The sequence below is a fragment of the Rattus rattus genome, chromosome 5 (assembly GCF_011064425.1).
Source record: "Rattus rattus isolate New Zealand chromosome 5, Rrattus_CSIRO_v1, whole genome shotgun sequence".
In the NCBI taxonomy this organism is placed as follows: Eukaryota; Metazoa; Chordata; class Mammalia; order Rodentia; family Muridae; genus Rattus; species Rattus rattus.
The window spans coordinates 41,530,001-41,550,566 of NC_046158.1; the positions used below are offsets into that span (position 1 = coordinate 41,530,001).

Below are 20,566 nucleotides of genomic sequence, written 5' to 3' on the forward strand. Positions count from 1 at the left end.
AACAATAACTGTATATCCACAGTTTCCCTTTGAGACGGTGAAGAGAGGAAGCACTTCACTCTGCCCTTCTAGCTGTGTGCCCAACCCGCAGAACAGCTTCCATGGTGGATACCACACCCCTTCCATCCTCACGCTTTGCAAGAATCCACATCAGGCATTATAGGTAACAGGCCACAGAGCCAGGGTGAAATCATGACCGTGGTATGTAGAGCTTCAACAGCTCTAGTTTTGTTTTCAATGGAGTGGGTTTTCTTGAAAAGTAGCAAGCCCTATGAGTTCAAAAGGTTTTGGATTTCTGGTCCCAAACTAATTTTTTTTTTAATGTAGTCACTTTTGGAGGGAAAAAAAAAACCCGAATGCTACATTTAATAATAATAAAAAAAAATCCTCGCCCTACTAATCAGAGCATCGGAAAGTTGACTGATAGTGTTTGTCTCGACCCACAGCCATTGGATGGAGGACAATGTGCAGTGGTGGGTAATGCACCTTTAGAAACCGGTCCGTGATTATGCATTCAGTTTTCCATGGCATTGGTTCTCAGAAATTATTTCTCGCTGTTTCTCTCACTCCACCTCCATCATTCTTAATATCCCCCCTTTAACGTGCTGTGGATTCTGACATCACAGAGCAATGCGTGATTTAATAGCCAACTGCATCAGCTTTAGTCCAACATTCATGAGGTTAAGGCACCCCCAAAGAGACAGATCACATCGGGGTGACAGAGCTTGTTTCACAGGTCATTATTTCGGGGTTATTAAGAGCCCGTGTTCATTACAGCCATAATAATTTGGGCTAGGGTGGCACGTATCTCGTTCTTAAATTTAACTTGTAGATAACTCATGATTTGAATTAGACTCCCTCAAATGCATTAAATTCTGGCTACACAAAGAAAATGTTCACTCCTAAGATCATGGCTAAATGAAATGGTGACTATTTGCCCCTCCTGCAAACCAAGGAGGAACCTTAGTGTGTGTGGGACTAATGGGTCATTATTTTTAATATGGAACTCTGGAGGAGGAGACAGGAGGTTCACTGCAAGTTGGCGCCAGCCTGGTCTACATAGTGAGTTCCAGGCCAGCCAGAACTATATAGCAACAGACGGTCTCAAAAGAAACAATAGATAAATCAATAAGAAACAATGCGAAAGAGGTAAGCAAACACTTAGACAAAGAAAATTATGCCAAAGAACAGAGTGCCGATACCACAGGCTTCACATTCAATATGCAGTTGGTTTATCATATCATATGGCTTAAAGTAACTCAGAGATAAATAATTTCCAGTACTTAAAATCAAACTAAATAACTAAATATTCACACAAAACCTATAAAGTTTTAAACTAAAAATTTGACATGTTTTTCTGTGTGAGAAGGGGCAAGTTCTTCTAATTGTTTTTTAGATTATAACAAAGTCCCGAACAATAATGAACAATAATTAATAATGATAGTAACAAAAGCAAACAAGCCGGGGCCACACCCTGTGTCTAACCTAGAGTAATTCGCAATGTTAAATGCCTGTGTATCCACTTATGGCCGAGCACAGAAAAGCAATTCAGACTGTGATTCTGAGCAGCTAGTGCCAGCTGCCACCGACTCACACACAAGAAAGAGCCCAAGGTAAGAGGGCTGGCCCTGCTTTTGCTCCTTCTGAATTTTAGGCAATTTATAATCAGTTACAAGAGTGCTTCGTAGTTAACCTTTACAGTTGTCCCTTTACAGACTCTCGTTCCTCATGCCGTCTCTTCTCTTTTCCCATGTATGTTTTTCAATCCATTAAGGCTATCTACCCTTCCTCCGGTTCTGTTTGTCATCCAAAGATCATCAGGACATAGCACATACGTCCACAGGGACTGCCGAAGCTAATGAATATGTATGTTCTGTGTCACAACGGAGCACTCCCCTTGTTCTGCAGAATCAATCCTCTTATGTGTGTAAATAACAGGTGAGCTGTAGCATGCAGAGTAAATGGGGTTAACACAACCAGAGAGCCCCATGCCACATTCATGGAATCCAGCCTAGAACAACAACATGGATACCCAACGTATTACATATTACTAAGGATAAGTATTTCTTTTAAAAATGGACTTTGCAGTGTTTCTAATTCTCGCCATTATGGGTCTGAGGCTATTACTGCTGACTGGGGAAGTACCATGCTTATATATGACATACATTTGTACTCTGATGACACAATCCAGGCTTGCTGTTCACTTCCTCATCCATGGCCCTTAATTGTCATGTCAACCACGGCCTGCACATATAACTAATTGAACACATTCACTTGCACACGTGCCCTTTATTTGAAACATCTAAGTTCAGTGCTTGACTTAGCTATATTTAATTATTTAGAAAATAATTTATTAGTGCAGGTGTTTTGCCTGATTGTATGTTTGTACATTGCATGTGTGCCTGGTACCCAGAGAGGGCCCATGATATCTCGTCCCTGGAACATGGCGACTCGACTGTCACCATGTGGGTGCTTGCAATTGAACCTGGGTCCTGTGAAAAAGTATCAAGTGCTCTTAACAAGTGATTCAGCTCTCCAAACCCCACTTTAATTATATTTAAACTGAGCTCCATTCATGCCCAAGATAGCAAAACGATACGTGCAATTGACAAATTTAGAATGCCCAAATATACAGCAGTCTTGCCAGAGATAAAATTGGCATCCATTATCATTTCTGTATTCCTTTTGAATTTCATTGTTAAAAGAAACTTTTTATAGAACAAACAAGGTAAGGCTGCTTATATGAGGCTGATAATTCTCTTATTAGAAAAGGAAGTAAAAATATAGTTTATATATTAAACTATAGCCCTTCAACCATTTTCCTTAAAATCTCTTTAGGTGAGTTTAAATTCTGGAACCACACACAAAATTTGTTTAGATTATTTATGCACTGTCTTCTTTTTTTGGTAAACTGTATATTAATTTTTAATGTAGTACAGACTATTGTGTCTTTGGAAAAAATACGCTATAGTGAGGACTGGGTGATACAGTGCATTAATTCAGTGTTCTTCACTCCAGGGACCTGTGGATAATTTAATCCAGCCTGAAGAAAATACCTTTGATCTGAAAGCAATAGGAAAAGCTACATAAGAAATGAGTTCTGGTAAGTCTAGTACTGTGATTTTCCCATGTGGGAGGATACATAGAGACACACTGTTTTAGACCACACTGCTCTAAGCGAGGGTCTACAGGTGTGGCTTCCTCACAGGACCTGGGTTCCATTACCTTGACAGTGTTAGCACACTGCCCTATTCTGGTGTGGTGAACTGCACAGGACCTCCGCCTCCCTTTGCAGTGCTCTGATTTCTGGCTAACGAGAGTGCAGTGTGAATGAAAGGCCAACCATTGGTGGTGTTGGCTTACTCATTGGTCAAGGTATGGAACACTGCATGATGAGACGGTAGCAGGAGAGGGGCAGTGTCTTCAACATAGTGGGTGGGGTGTTTCCCATCCTGTAGTAAGTTTCATAAAGTTAACCCATTGGAAAATTAATATTAGGAATGACACTAGTTTTCTCTGTCTCTGACTCTGTCTCTGTCTCTCTCCGTGTCTGTGTCTGTCTGTCTGTCTGTCTGTCTGTCTGTCTGTCTCTCTCTCTCTCTCTCTCTCTCTCTCTCTCTCTCTCTCTGTGTGTGTGTGTGTGTGAGACCCATGTGTGCGAGATCTGTTTGCACACACAGAGAGGCCAGAGGCTGACTTTGAATATCTTCCTCTATGACACCCTAGTTCTCACTAAATGTGGAGCTCACTTTTTGTGCAATCACCTCACTGCCAGATGGGTTTTTTATGCGAGAGCTGGGGAATCAAAGCTCCAGCCATCATGCTTAAATAGTAGGAGGCAACTTTGCATATTGAGCCACGTCTCTCCCATCCTTGACTGTGTTTTTTGGGACAATGGTTATCAGAATTTAAGACCTTGTGATGATGGAAGACATTGTTATGCTTTTGAGAGAGTCTAGGCTTTGACTGAATCAATGAAGTGGGTGATCAACTCTTACGTGATGAATCACCTGACGTCCAGTTCCATACTTACAATCCAGTCTTCTTCTGGCTTAAAGGTCTCTACTCAAAAGTTGAAAATAAAGTTGTTTTAAGTAAATTTAAAACAACGATGAAGGTAACTTCCTTATGGTCTAAACTATTGTAATGACAATGAGCAGTGTTACTAACATGTTTAATTATAGATACATATTCGTTTCTCAATGACTTTAGGAATAGGGATGTTTCCAGTAAATTTTAATGAACAAATAATTTGAAAAAAGAATTTGCCAGTTGTAGTTGCTTGTACAAGAATAAGCCAGGCACCACCTCCTCCCCATGCTCAAACCACGCCTCTTCTTTTTCCACTTTTCTAATTTTTAAAAATTTTCAAATCTAATTCACACAAATTCTCTAAGCAACAGAAAAGTCAGCATCTACCCAAAACTATCCAATTGACACAAATTAGCTACACAGAGGTTAAAATATAGGTTGGTGTGTATGCATGTTTGTATATGTGCTAGCACACATGCACATAGGTGATGATTTGAAAGGGCAAAAAAGAAACTGGAGGTAAAAAAGAAATCAAAAAAGGATTTTAACGATTGCTTTCATGCTGAAATTAACCTATGATTTAATACACTTACAATAGATTATTTTGGACCCCATAAGACATTCTAATGAACTTTTGAGGGTGTTTGGGGGGTTAGGTGTTGGGCATGGAATGCAAAGCCTTGTGCATGCTAAGCACATGCTATGAAGCTGAACTTCACCTCGGCCTCATAGAACACATTATGTATTATTTAACTAACATGGGCTGTGCACATCATAATTTTTATCAGAGTAAACGTTACTTAATTTTTTATCTATGCATTTATTACACGTGACTTAAGCAAGACCAAAAGCCTCAAGAAGGAACGCATTTATTAAACCAAATCTTATTTGTGATCTCGAGATACATTACGGATGTTCATTTCTTTAATTGAGAAACAACTGACTTGGGGAAACAACTGAGTTTACGCAATAAGCAAAATGTGTTCATTAAAAGTTATAATTGGGTAAGGTGGATATCATAGCAATGCAAGCACTCCCAGGATTCAGGATGCTGTGTCTGGGATCCTGAAGAGCAAACAAAAAGCAAAAATACCAACAATGTCATTGAACTGGTATACAGTTGTTAATTAGATCTAGGTTGTGTTTTTTTTTTTATATAAAGTGTTCTTTTTAATAAACAATCCATAGACTTCCTGATGTATCGTATGTCCTTTGGTATCTCTCTAATTCCTGAACTGGTCCACCTAGAAGTGCTTTGCCTTTTAGAAAATCCTTTAAACAACCAACAGAATGACCACGAGAGAGGATGGCGACTCCATCTATATTTTATGTTTAATCCATGCCTATTCCCTGATTACTTATCTAAGTTGTGAAGATTTTCCAGGTAAGTGTTCTTCTTTTGTATTTAATGCTTCCACATCATCCATTTATACATTGCCACAGGAATTATTTTATCCAGCTCAGTGTCAAGCTATATTATACTTTTAAGGAATCTATTAAAGAATGTCATGAAGTAGTGGCTTGCATCCCTTGCAATAGATCCCAGAAGCATTAAAACATTACTAGAGAATCCAGAGGACAACAATGACAGCCTAATTACTTAAAGACTTTTTTACATTAAGAAATTTTTATTCAATTTTAGTAGTAAAATTCCAGGCATGGTTTAATAAGAGGTTAGCTGTAAAATGCAGCTAAATAGCATACTTTTAAAAATTAAAAATAAAGTTTGGTCGCCCACATGTATTTTGGCATGCTTTATGAAATACTGGTGCGCACCCATAAAACTTGTTCTTTCCTTTCCTATCTGTCCATTACAATTCAAAATGAGACTGATAATTTGTGGTATGTGCTTACACAGTCAGTTCCTGGACAAAACACAGTTGAAAGGTGAGTCTTTGAACCTGGAGAGAACAACCTCCACAAAAATAATCAGGGATGAATCAGGATTATAAGCTTCTACTCTCTTTAACACTGTTTATTACCAAGAAAGGGGGGGGTAAGAGGAAGAAGAAGACCTTGAGAAGAACGAAAGTTGACCTTATCCAGATGCATTCGTCAGCAAAGCCATTGCTGTTTTTAAGCAAACAAGACTGTGACTCATTTGTTCATCCAGCTTTCCAGTGTGCAAATTAAATGATGACTTGGACAAGTCTTTCTTCCTTAGTGAAAGACTAAGGAAAGAAAACCTGGGGCTTTTCTTTTTTAAGCTCTAGAACACAGTGTGCCCCCCCCTGCACACACATTTAAACACACATGCACGCACACACACTCACAAGCACATGCATAGACACACACAAGCATACATGTATACTTACCGAGTATTTTTTTTTCCTTAGACAAGCTGTCGTAATTGAAATGAAGTCTAATCAGACTCATTACTGTTTTCAGCAATTTGCGCCACCAAAGATGCTTATTAGGTAACTGTGTTTAATAAACCACTCTTTAGAGAAACACCAGTAATGAGCTCTTAACAGCCAATCTTTAGCGTGAATGTAATGTGAAAAGCGTTCCTAGCACTGAATAGATTTTCACATTTAGTAGTGTCATAATTAAGCTCCTTGGATTGGTTGCTTGTGATGTTAGATTTATTGCAATAATCTTATTCTTTCTATTTTAAATGTATGTTAAATTACAGTCATCTTCTATTAGTGCTGAATTATATTCATTGTACAGAAAATTTTAGGCTGGTCCCAACCTGGTGAAAGGTTTTCAACTGGGGATTTGCTAACAGATGATAACCCAGGATTTTATAGCTGATAATTGGGACTAGCCTTTCCTCATCAGCATCTCCGCACCTTACAAAATGTCTTCCTATCATTTGATTATGACAAATCGCAATAAGTTATCCCAGACACAAATGTGTTATGATAATTATAAGGAAAAAAGTCACCTCTACTAAGGCAAAATATAGAAAATGATATTCTGAAGGGAGTAGTTGAAGAAATGTCAACCTTTTGTGTTAACAGATACAAATAACATACTACTTTATTAGATATTATCAACTAGGTTGCATTCTTTAAATTTGAACATATTTTTTTTACTCCTTGACTTCTTCCCGATTTGCAGAAGTACTAACTAGGCTGTTACTATTAAAAGACTGTAACGACTATTTATTATTTATATACGGCAAGGGGGGTCATGGGATTTAGATTGGTTTTTTTTGTTGTTTTGTTTTGTTTTTTTGTTTTTTTTTGTTTTTTTTTTTTTGAAGAGGAGATTTTGCACCCACCTCTAAGGAGACGAGTTAGTTCTATTCACAATGATGGATATGGTAAATATGTTTGTATATGGTTAGAGAAATAACACTGTTTATTCTATGAGTACATCCCAAGTTATAACCTTATGCTTTATAATTACATACACAGAAGCTGAATTTTTCCTAAAAGTACATTAATAATATGCCAAGAAGGTACTTTAATATAAATTCATGAAACACAGTTCTAATATAATAAGATAAAATATCTTTTGCTTACTAACAGCTCCCCAAGAGATGACTCAATGAAACAGAAACAGTATCTTAGGTATTCTGAAATAACAAAAATTCATAAAGATGGGAAACAAGAGAATACCCAGTAACAGTTGACACCTACCAGTGAGATTATGTTCAGATGGATTCCATTACTGGATTATTGGTTTTACAGAAAATCTCCCTCTCTCTTTCTCCCAGCCTCACGAACTCCATGAGTCCTAACTAGAGCAAATCAGGCTCCATAACTGATTTTGTCTTTCTGAACTGATGGGATCATGAGACTCAAGACTTGAGTTAATGACTTGTTTCATCTGGTTTTGTGGAACACATTCTTTGCAGTTCAAAGTTGGAAAGAAACCATCTCATTCTCGAGTGAAATCATATACCTTCCCAGACAAAATATCTTCCTTACGTCTTGACTGAATTCATATTCACAACCAGAAAAGCATAAACCAGCATTTGAAACTTAGGAAATCCATCTTGCTCACTTAAATGATTCCAAGCTAGAGTATGCAACAGACAAAAACTAAGAGAGGGAACCCTTTAGTGCCTTTGGAGTACCTTCTGATGACCTCGAATGACTTCATCCATGAGCCACTTATGAATGATTTTTGGAAATGTAACACATGCCCTATAAAGCGGCTTCTTTGTTGTTGTCGTTTTGCAAGATAGAAACTATGGTTGTACATGCTGAGCTACTCCCTTGTTACCATATTATAGCTTTTTATGATCACATCTAAGAGTCTTTCAGGTGTGGAAACAGTAATACAACAATAGTAACAATAGCAGGGATGAAGATCATTCTTTTGGTGAGTTCTAAAAAAACTTGTAATGATAAAGATTTATTTTTAATTACGGAGTTTTATTAGGCATAGAGAAACTACTGAATATGCACTTTATCAGATTTAACACAGGGTTGTGGAAAGCTGGTATAAAATACCTTGGTTTTAATTTCTAAGTTATGGAGCATAGCTAGGAAACACAACTATATACATGAACACAACTATATATATTAACACCAAAACTGCTATACAAATCCACCTAGTGGTGTGTAAATCAAGTAAGAGTTCTATCATGAATAATAGGGTGGAGGTAGCAATGGGATGCTGCCTTGGCCAGGCAGCAATTTTGAACAATGAGGATGTGTGTTTTTAGCCTTTTGTGGTAAGACTTGATAACAGTCTGAAGATATAGAAAAGTCATAGACTTAGCTTGCAATTTTCAACAGGAATTAAGGATTGTTATTCTGCAAAGATTTCACGAACTAAGAATGTCTCATGATTTTTTTTTTTTTTTTTTGGACTCATGATTTTTTTTTTTTGCCCACTATTCAGTTTGACCAGTTAGAAATTCCTGTGTTAAAAAAAGCTAACAGCAAATGTTTTTCCATATATATCTGCATGAGACAGACAGACAGTCAACCACAAATGTAATCTGAGAATTCAATCTCTTTCAGACAGATTTTAAATCATCTCAGACTTAGATCTCTCCTACTCCCTCTCCATCCTGGCATGTTGGCTTGTGAACATCTTGTCTCCTTCCCATTTCCCCATTATAATTTTCGTGTAGCCTGTCAATTATGAAAAAAAATAGAAAACAGAGACAACATTGAAAACCTCAAAAATTATAGTCTGAAGAAGCAACATCCTGGCGTCTCTGCAACATGAACACTAAAAATATTATTAGAAAAAAAGGAGTTTTAGGGCCAGCCAGATGGCTCAGCCTTTAAATGGACTTGCTACCAAGCAATGAGAACCTGAGCTCCTTCCCCCAATACAATACTACATGATTCAAGCAGGGGACCAGCACAAGAATGTTGTCACCTCTCCCCACCTGCTATTGCACACACCTACACACACACACACACACACACACACACACACACACACACACACACACACACACACAGAGAGAGAGAGAGAGAGAGAGAGAGAGAGAGAGAGAGAGAGAGAGAGACAGACAGGCAGAGGGTCAACAGTGTGAGTTGGTTAGCCTGTTTAAAATATGATAACAGCAGTATTCATAGTTATTCATAGTATATAAATCTTAGTGTAGGAGAGACCTTCTATTCTAAATTCCGGGGAATACAATTCCCTATACCACTGGAACTTACAGTTTACCTTCAGAGGAGTAAACAAACAAAAAGTGATTCTACACTTTATGACTAAGGAGCACTTAATTGCGAGGCATACCTTGAAAGCCAAATAAATTTTAATTTATTACAATCCAGAGAGACAGGGCTCTTGCCTGAGAAAACTCAGTAAAGATCACAAATGCTGCGGGGTGTTGCTGACACTCCCAGGCAACTGTGTAGCCTGATAATAATTTAAAGACAGGATGGGAGTGGGCATTTACTCCTGTGGTGGGACGGGGGTGGACAGGAAGCTTGACATGAAATGACAAAGGAATTAAATATCCAGACTCTACGAGACTGCCAACATACAGTGTGGTCCTGGTCTGCTCTTTAGTAATATATGAAAAAAAAAAGTACACAGGATCAGATATTAGAGAAATGGAAGACGGTCTTACACTTTAACAGAGAGATAGCGAAGGAGACCTTTAGAGATACAGTCCCAAGCAAAAGCTAATCAATTAAGATTAGAGCAGTGAAGGCTATGAAGAGCATTGCATGGACCCCATTGTAAAGACAGAAATAAGTGTGAGTTGGCTGCCAAAGAGTAGCTGGAGGAGTTGCGGGGAGTTCCAGTTAATCCTGGTGAGGGATGGATATCATTGTAAGTACTGTAGAAAAGACCCCGCCGATCTAAGTGATGGGGGACGCAACAGAGGAAAGACGAAACACAGCAGAGAATCAGAACAGACTCTTGACTTAAACCCACATTTAAGGAGCAGGCAGTGAGAACCAGGAAGTCTACAAGAACATGCTGCTGTAAAAGACACCGAGAGAAAAATATTCCAAAGCCAGAGTGTTCGTTTGTGTATGTAGAGAAGCCAAGTAGAACTGAAAAGGAAATCAGGAACTAAGGAGTCTAGAGCTGAAAACCTAGAGTGGCAGACCTCCAAAGTGGTCAGAAGTCATTATGAGTTGATTATGGAAGAAATAAATTTTTGAGAATGGGAGATGACTAGCCAGAGGAATTTCCCACATAAACACAGTAAGAAAGCTAAGTAGCTTTGTAAAGGGGGCTCTTGAGGTAATAGTGAATCACAGGTTTTTATGGACATGCGTAAGTCTTCATCATTGCCCTGCATGACAGAGCAAAACTCAGCCTGGCATTTGGGGTCTCCACAAAGCACAGCCACACCCACCAGACTGTGCATTTTCTACTTGTTTTCTAGCTATAGATAGAACTGAGTAATTGAGGCCGACATAGCTAAATACATTTATCATCTCACTCTCGTTCGGCACCTTGTGAACCTAGGTTCTAGGCTACGGGAAGGAAAAAGAGGGGGAAATAAAAATGAGTTATACAACTGAATGGGGGTGCATGAATGATGTTGGATGAAGTTGTGTTCTTAAGACAGAAGCAGAATGAAGACTTCATGTGTCAGACAAAGACTGAGGGAAAAGAGTGTGCTAGAAGGTATGTGGCACAGCCTTTTAGGTTCTTTTTTATCTTACCCTAAACACCTTTAGGAGGCTGGCATTATTTCCTTCTCTTTGGCCTTGTCTGCAGACTCATGCTCTCTCCCACAGTGGTTTTGCTATAATCCCAATTCCAGTCCAGTGCACACATGAGGAGTGTAAAGGTGAAAGACATCAAGAAGAATACATCACCACAAATAGAAAAGCACGAGGCAACCATAATTAAGAATGATTCTTTTGCTCAGACAAGAACAATGCTCGAGAAATGGGCCCTCTTAACGAAGTCATTCTTTAGAAAATATTGTACCCAAAAGAGTGAGGAGTAGCAGTTACCATTACACTAACTTAATAAGACATTCAACTTTTAAGATGACCCATAGCTTTTTAAGAAATATATTACAATGTATGGGAAACAGTGACATCTTTGTCTAAATATTTATGGTATTTTAATGTGATAGAGTTATGAAGTATTTACAAAGTTAGAAACTGAAAAAAAAGTTAAAACAAACATGACAATTACAATATCAGGAACACAGGGGAAGCTAGGTTCAAATTTGGAACTATGTGGTCTGCATGGCTAAGACTGATTTATGCTAATCATTTTTCCTCAATAGTTGTCCGTTCACTACATAATGGTTTAGCACATGGTTTAATATAATGTCATATCAGTTCCCCGGTGTGCTCTTCATCAGTGGCCGTTTTGTCTTAGTGAGAAGCTGGGAGAACCGAGGACATTTTGAAATGTCCAGAAGGTAGACCCGAAAAGAGCCTGTCATGGAAGGAGCTTCAGTGTTATGTGTGCAGGGAGTTCCAAGTGCCTAGCACCTGTTGTGACAGGATGGCATTGGCTCCAAGTGAAACATCCTCTGGCCACTTACGTTACTCACACTGGACTATGAGAGTTCTGATAGAGTGGATGATTGGACCCTCTCCATCCTGAGTCACTTGTTACAACAAAGATGGATGGCATGATGTGTATCAGTAGTTTACTGGGCTCCAAATTCGAAAGTGACATCCTTGTGACATCCTTTTCAATGGCAGAACTCTTCTCATTAAGACAGAGGCCACTGATGAAGAGGATCCCAGTGGGGGGTTGATAGGACGCTCTTTTACACATGGTAAATTAAACCCTTCTGCAGCTTGAGGATGTGTAGTAGGGAAAATGAGTGGCAGGAGTCCAGCCTCAGCTACGAGGAAGACACAATTTCACAGAGAAAAAAAATGCATTTAGTAGCTTTTACCTAGGAATCACCACAATAAGTATGTTCTGAAGACCACTTCCTATCTAAAATCACTCACTAGTCTAAACTTACAAAGTTGCTACCAGCGCCTAAGGAGTTAACAGTATGTTATAATAGATGGCTTGCTTTAAAGCATGGGAGGAATCCAGATAAAAGACTTAAGGTTACTCATACTGTTTTAAAAGTGATATTCTCCTATATTTCTCCACCCAAACCTAGAGGACAAGCTAATCTTCATTTTCAGTGAAATGTTTGTCTATTTCTATTTTTAGTGAACAATTACAGTATGATTTCTAGGAAGTGGCAAGGTGCTCATTTAGAAACAAAGACATAAACAAAATGTCTCATCAACAGGTATGTTCCAACCTGCCCAAGTTTTTACCCACATACTAACGAAATACTTCGAGGCATACTCTACCAAGTAGTTGACGATTTACCCAATATAGGGAAAGCACACGTCTCTCCAGGGAATTTTAATAATGTGGAATTACAGAAAGATCCAATGTTTTTAATTGTTGGAAGAATGAAATTAGAGAAAATAGAGAACGTTACCTAGTTTCCAGAAATCATTTTTACACTATTCACAGGATATTATTAATTTTCTTACCATGAGGAAATACCTTTAAAAATCTTTTCCCATAAAAAGTATCTTTTCTTCACAATTATCGGCCCTGCTGAAATCTCGTTTTGCTAGTCTGACCACAGTGGGCTTAAAGGTGAGGGTATGTGTGAATTATTCTAGGTTCGAGTCCTGCATATGCCTTCTCTTTTGTAGGGCCTTAGGTAAATTCATTTTATATGTCATACACATCCCTATTTCAAAGGAAAATAACTTTCTTTAAAAACTATTAATACTAACAGGTTTCTCTGATGTTCCAAGGGCACTAAAGACAGTAAGGGGAAAAGCAAATGATGGTCGTGCAGACCTAAGGATCATGATATAAAAACCCTTTCATGGTTGCTCTATGAAGGTGTTAATAGAAGAGTTGTTATGACTTAGAATGTTTCCTAGTCCTGCCAAAGCTTTGCTGTTATTAAAATAAATTTTCCAAACAACTAGAGTTATTGTAGCATAAAGCTCTGGATCTCTGGATAACAAAGGAAATAAGAATCACAACCAGCTAGCATACCTATACTTCCTAAAGGCCAAACACTATTTTAAGTGCTCTAAAACCTTATAATCTTCTGTTCCTTACCACCCTATCATTTCCCTCACTCTCTGAGTTGAAAAATCCAAACCAAACAAAACACAACTGTGACAGTGAAAGACTGAGTGGCCAGCCCCACCACACAGTACCACCAGTGAAAGTCTGGACCTGAAAGCTTGCTGGCTGGCCATGGAGCCCGAGATCTTAATGTTCCTCTCGGAGCCTGGGATCCTAACTGTTCCTCTCCCTGTTCATGTATGATCACAGCTGCCTTCATGTATGAGGTTTAGGGGACAGTACCAAATGGCAGTCATTTCAAAATCTCTTCCCCTTCACAGGCACCAAGCTTGGCTTTCTCACTGATGCTGTCCCAGTTGAGCAGAACTAGATTTAGTGTCACACCGGTGGCCGTTTTAGAATAGGAACTTTGAAATTAGAATTGCCACCTACAAGTTTCTTCTGATTCCATATCCGTTGTCTACTGAAGACCTTCTGGCTCTGGGGCTCTTGCTTGTCAATTCAAAGTTTCAACGCTGGCCCAAATATCACTTTAGAGTGTCCAAAGCAGCTAACCTATTGCCCCAAATGGAGAAGACTTGCAACAAGAACCATGAGCACTAGGCTTTTCTGGACTTTCTAGATCTTCTCCTCCTACGCCATAGGCAAAGTATTAGCAAGGCTTCTCAGTCACCTCTTATAAAAAAATATGGCAACCCTCTCCATTTCAATGTGTCCGTGATGTAGGTCAGCTTTCTACCTTTTCAACAAGGGCTCTCAGATTTCCTATTCACTTTATCATGTGGGTTCATATGTATGTGCTTATGTGTCAGTATTTGGGAGTTTAGAAGGAAAAAAAAATCACGTGTGTTCCTATTCTTTTAAATTACAAACTTATTATTTTTAATTTGGCCAATACAAAACCACAAATGTGTTTGTTATATATCCTTATGTAGCAATGACAACATTTAACATTAAATTTCATTATACTTATTGTGTATATTATCATTATATTCCATATAAATCTTTGATGGTTTAATACTGTAGGGTTCGTTTGGGGCCTTTCTGTCTTTCTATTTCTGAAATTACTGAGAGCATGCCATATGTCCTAATGTCCTCCAAACTCTAGAGAATAGAATTGCTGATACCTGCATGCATTTTCTTTCTGCTAGCTTTGTTCTTCTCACATACACTATCCTTTTGTTTTCTGGTCTAATTGTATTGTGTTCAAGCTACAACTATTGGGCTCTCTCCTAGAAAATGGGATTTTTAGAGTCAGTTAACTTCTTGCTCTATTCTAGGGTATACATGTGTGTCTGTCAAAGTCTCATGAACCTACAACAGTGATATTACTGTGGGGTAGTCCCAACAAGAAGACTTGTAAGTAAATGATTTGAGATAGTGCACAGCACTCAACGAAAGGAGTGCAGATACCAATACCACACACAGAACTTGAGAGCAGAGTCTGTTCCACTTCCGATAAGACTCGTTGAAGCAAATATGGTTATTATTCTATTAAATCAAAGTTGTTGGGGGTGTTGAGCTAAGGCTGTGTTCTTGATTTTAGGGTTCTCAGCATACCCGGTGAAATGCATTATACCTAGAATGTGTGTTCAATGGATGGAAAAAAGGAAACAGACAAAACTGTCAAAATACTGAAAACCCACAGAACTGAATTTCCATGAAGGACAAATGTAGTTATTTACTTATATTTCTTCTGTTTAAAAAAGCAGAATAACACATATTTTGTATTAGTACCCACTATCTGTATACATAACTTTGTTAGTGTAGTTTTCACTAAGCAGAAAATAAAGCTAACTTTCTTTAATATTTTATGGGTTCGATGTAATCCATCTAGTTACACGAATGTAACAGGAATACTACAAAGTACTTACTCTATATAGTTACCATTTCAATATCAAAAAATCACAAATATGATATTAGTATATATGGATAGTTTAAATTGCATTCTATTCTACTTGTAAAACTGCTTTCACAGAGTTTATACTATGGCTGGTCCAAATAACGTTGGCTATGCAATGGTTAGAGGGCACACACTGGTATTTAAGACGTAAGGTTGCACCATGGTAACTTTGATGGGTTATTTTATATTGAGGACAACCAGATATGGCATTTCTTTTAAAGGTCCGTTCCCAGAGAGCACTGGTTTAATTGCAGTGGAAAATGCTCTTTAGCCAACTAAAATTTTTTATAAAGGGAAAACTGATTAAAACAGAAAAATTGATACACAGGGTATAGTTTTTTATTTGTTGGCGTTTTTGGTTCTTATTTTGCCTTTTTTAAAAGACTGATGTTACATGTGTTTCTCCGGAAGTCTAAAGGGTGTCAGAGTATATCAAAGCCGAGTTGTACAGCCCTCTCCTGCAAGGATGATGCACTCCTGTCATTGTCATTGATCCTTTAAGATATGTTTTAGCTCGCTTTAGAATACAGCTTGGCATCTGTCCAAGCTTTACTTTTACTGCACATTTTTCTTGCAATATACAGCCACCTAATAGATTAAAACTGAGTGTTGTAACACTACCTCTCCTGAAAGCCACATCTGCCTCCTTCCCAAAGATGATTATTATAATATGTCTTCAATGTACAGTCAACTACTTCTGTAGATATTCGATGGGAAATATATTCTCTAGATCAAACGGAACACTAGGAAAATATTTAAAGATGTATTAGAAGGAAATAAATTGCACCATTAAGTAAGTTTACCAAGAAAAGCATAAAATGGATATGCGCCCATCTGTGTGCATGTATAAAATTTATATATACACATTTCCATGCATCTATGTTAATGTATAAATACAGTTGAGTCAAGAAAAGAAAATGAGAGCTAGTTCGATGGTCCAGTGGGTAAAGTAGCTGCTTTCTAGCCAGATAACCTCAGTTCAACTTCCAAGACTCACACCGTCCTAGGAGAGAACTGACGCCTACAAGGTATCCCCTGATTTTACATGTGTCATTCCATGCATCCCCCACCACCCCACACATGAGATAAATCTAATACACTTTTAAGGAAAGCAGAAAAATATTACTTATAAGTAAACCTCAAATGTGAAATCTGATTTATTCAACTATAAACAAATGCTTACTAAGGTACTACTGTGTCCCAGGCACTAGAGATCGTTCATTCTCAAATAAAATAGGAACTATAAAGGAAAAACACAAGGAAACTGTAAATACAGCCGGCTCAGAGTGATCTATTGTAGACATTTGCTTACGAATTGGAAAGAGATGCTACCTTCTCAGTCGTCACCTGCCTGATAAGTTCAATTCTTCCCCACAAACCTAACTGCAGCAGTTTTAACTTTGCCCGCTAAATTAGACATAGCCTTTGATAGGAAAAAATCAAACTGAAGAAATGTCCACACTCCTGACTTCTGACATCAGAGATTTAACGGTTACTTATGTCTCCACGGTGCCTCTCACTTAGAAGAGATGATGCACGCGAAGAGAGATAAAATTGTAGGTTCAGTCATAGCAAAATGTGATTTATGCCGAAAGAGATCTGAAAATGTCAACAATTTGCAGAACAAATGACAACTTTTAAACTCTTCAGAGGAGGCGTAAATTCAGTGATTATTTAACTTTTTTCCCCCTTTTGCTTCTAGGACAGGAAGTTGTCTTTACTTGTACATACACAAACAGTGTTGAAATTTTTATTTTTCCTCAAGCGAGCTTGGGAATTTAATAAGCTGCTATAACTCTACAAACCAACACACATCTTAGTGTTTTCACCCTCCTGGCATACTTTTGGTATAATTTAACTTTAGTCATAAAAAATATTAGATTGAAGTGCTGCAGATAAAATTTCAAGTAAACAAAGAAGGAGCAGAAAGCACACGGCTTCTGTGTGCTGGGAGCTCCAATAGACAACCATCTGCAAATGGACAACTTTAATTCGATTCCTGGCACCATTGGCCGTGCTGAGAATTCTCCTCTCTCTTCACACCAGGGGTTTGCTCTTTTAAGCATTGCTCCCTGAAGGGAAGGAAAACTAGAGAGAGAGTTCTTCCAATGACCCTGCACAGATGAATGGATATGTCAATGGTGAATATTGGTTCAGCTTTGAAACGGAATCCTGCAGTGGACTTGCTTCTTGGGTCCTCTTCAGCTCGTCTGGGTGATGCTGAAGAAGTGTGAGCAGGGATCTTCAAAAGACCAAGATAGAGAGCGAGAGGGAAAGAGCACAAGCAAAGGAGAGACAAAAATGCTTTTTAAAGATTAATGACCAGTTAAATGTTGGGACAACTCAATTCTCTAGTAATATGTGAAAGAGTATTAACTTCTTGATTGTGGGGCTTTATATTGTCATGCTTGGCCCTCAGGAAGGTAAATTCCCAAACACTAATTGCTCAGTTAATTAGTAAGGTAAGTGTCCATCAGGCAAGTCTTAAGGAACAATTACACACTGAACTGAACACTAAGAACTTCAAATCCTCTTATTCTCTGTCCTGATGCTACCATAATGAAAGCATACCAGACACAAGCGAAGGACAGAAACACCAACGCCATCTTGCTTGGAAGATAAGCATTTCAGCTACTAATGACGAAACTGGGTAGACACAAAGACTCTGCCCGAGTAACTATGGAACACATTTATTTTCACATACTAGATGGTTAGTTTTCATTCAGTTATCAATCAATCAATTAAGGCGTGACATGATGTAATTTTCTAATCATATTAATATTCCCGTTTTTATGACTATTGGAGCCACAGCACATACATTTCAATGGGACAGAAGTCTAATTATTTAAATATGTTAGAACATATTACATCTCCAAGGCTGTTTCCTTTATGAGTTTTCCCTCCTTTAAAAAAATATCTAATTTAATTGTAAGGAAGAAAGTATATTAAACAGCGTTATAACCCTCCAGTAAGCAATACTGATTTGCGTTCACAGCTCCTAAGAACTGTGGAAAGATTGTATGGACCCTCGCTTGAAATTAACATTGTGTGCTTGTTACTAAGAATAGCAAGATAGAAAACATGGCTCAGAAGGAGAAAAACAGGCAGAAGGGAAACAAAATATTTTAAGTTTGTTTTCTGATGATATTTACCCAAGAAAATTGAAAATGAGGACACACTGGGCACTGCTCAGTGTCTCTAAAATCATGATTTTGTCTTATTTTCAATGAGTAGTTAGTTTTCAAATTTCTCTGTATACTTTTGTTTTTTTCACAGCTTAAAGAACACTGTTACTTGCCACGTCAAAATCCCAGAGAGAAGCTAAATACTCTCTGAATACGTGTTGCAATGCGTAATTGCGGGGTCTGATTGATTTAAAGGTACACTTTTGCACTGAGTATAGAGCGAACCCTGCAAACATGAGCAAGTCCCATTGGATCTGTGTAAGGGAAAGTCAGTCAGGTGGTGCAGTCATTGTTCCTACAGTGCTTTGAGTCCCACTGCTCTCTCAAGTCACAGAAATACCTCTTCAGATTACTTTTCTTTATCATAATATATATTCAGTCACATTTTCAAAGGAGTTCTAAAACTCCATCACTCTACCCCCTGTAGTGAAAAATGGACATAGATATAATCAAATGCCTCCCCCCAAAACAAAAACCAAAACCATTGTCACCATTAGGAACTAACATGCATAAAAGGTATTATTTTTCAAATATAAAATCAACCATTTTTCAACCAGTAAGATTTGCACTTTGGCTAACGGGTATGTGTCAGTGGTAGAAACTTGCTTGGCATTCATGAAACCCTGACTGGGTTCCATCCCTATTAAGTCAAAAAGGAAATGAAGGGAAAAATTTTTTTCTCCTCTCAACTCTACCTGTATGTTAAAAAAATCTTTCACTAGTTTCTTTCACAATTCATGAAATATTTGAATATCATTGGTGCAGCATTCTAACATTTTATAACTATATGAGTGTGCATATATGTGATAATTTTATGCACAAAGTTGGGTAGGTTGAGATGTGTCCTGTACTGAATTGTCCTCCTTTCTTCTCTTAATATAGCACTCTTGGGATGCCCGCTGTTGCCTCCTTGAACAGCATTTCCTAGGAAGAAACATGTATGAACACACGCACTGCATTTCTATAGAGGCCTCCCTCAGCAGGCGGCAGGGTCCTCGTATTTTTTTCCTTACTTCTCTGTCATACTTTTTTCGCATGTAAAACAGAGACTTGCACACCAACTAGCTCAGGCTGCCCTCAACCTAGCTATACCATCCAGAATGTAACTCCATCCTATGTTCCTCCTGCCTCCGCTTCCTGAGTGCTCAGATCACAAGTTTTCCCAGCCACACCTGGCTTACATTCATTTTTCAAGTAATAAGGTCTTACAAAAATATTCTACTAGTGTTAGGATTAACACATCATTCCATAATGCTGTTTTTAATCCCAAAACTCAACTCTAAACAAGCTCACAGAAAGCAATGAGTCAGAAATCTCCATGACATTCAACCAAGAAACACTTCCATGGTTCTGTGAGAAGGTAGAAAGAATCAGATGTTGATTTCCAACCATTTCTATGAAAACTTCTCTCGGTTCTTTCATTTCCACATTCTACTTCTACGGCATACACTTGCCCTGCTCTCATTGCCCCCTACTTTATATAGTCTTACATGTGTCTACACATGTATTTCTACTCTTAACTTTCAACAAATTTTATTTAGTATTTGTCATCCCAGATAACCATTTGTCACAAATGACTTTAAGAATATTTTATGCATTTAAGGGTCAAAAACGCAAAAAAAGCAATTTGGTTCATTTCCTCCAGTTTGTATATTTTTGTTTGTTTGATTATTTGTTTCTTTGTTTTCAAGTGGGTCTCTCTGTGTGTGGCCCCGGCGTGGCTTCATCCAGGTGGCTCCTAGAAGTACCAAGTATTGTCAATGGAGCTTACGACAGGATGCCTGCTTAGCACAGTGTAGGGTAAGGAGATCACCATCTGGGTTCACCAGGCAAAGTAGTGAGTTTCACTCTGACCTCAGATTCCCTCCAAGTTTGTTTTGAAAACCTAAAACTGTGTAAAGATATAAGAAGAAACCAAAATTTCTATAATTTGTTAATCATCCAGATTTTTATATTTGGCCTATCTCAGAGTTTGGATATCCTAAAGGCGAAAAAATAAAGAAAAGAAAAAGTCTCAGCAACA

At 38.1% G+C, this 20,566-nt stretch overlaps 1 protein-coding gene across 3 annotated transcripts in view; it reads right to left on the minus strand.

The window, feature by feature from the left end:
- The window catches only part of Fign (fidgetin, microtubule severing factor), a 121,424-nt gene that overhangs the window by 12,102 nt on the left and 88,756 nt on the right, over positions 1 to 20,566 (minus strand). The gene's annotated exons all lie outside the window — the stretch shown is intronic.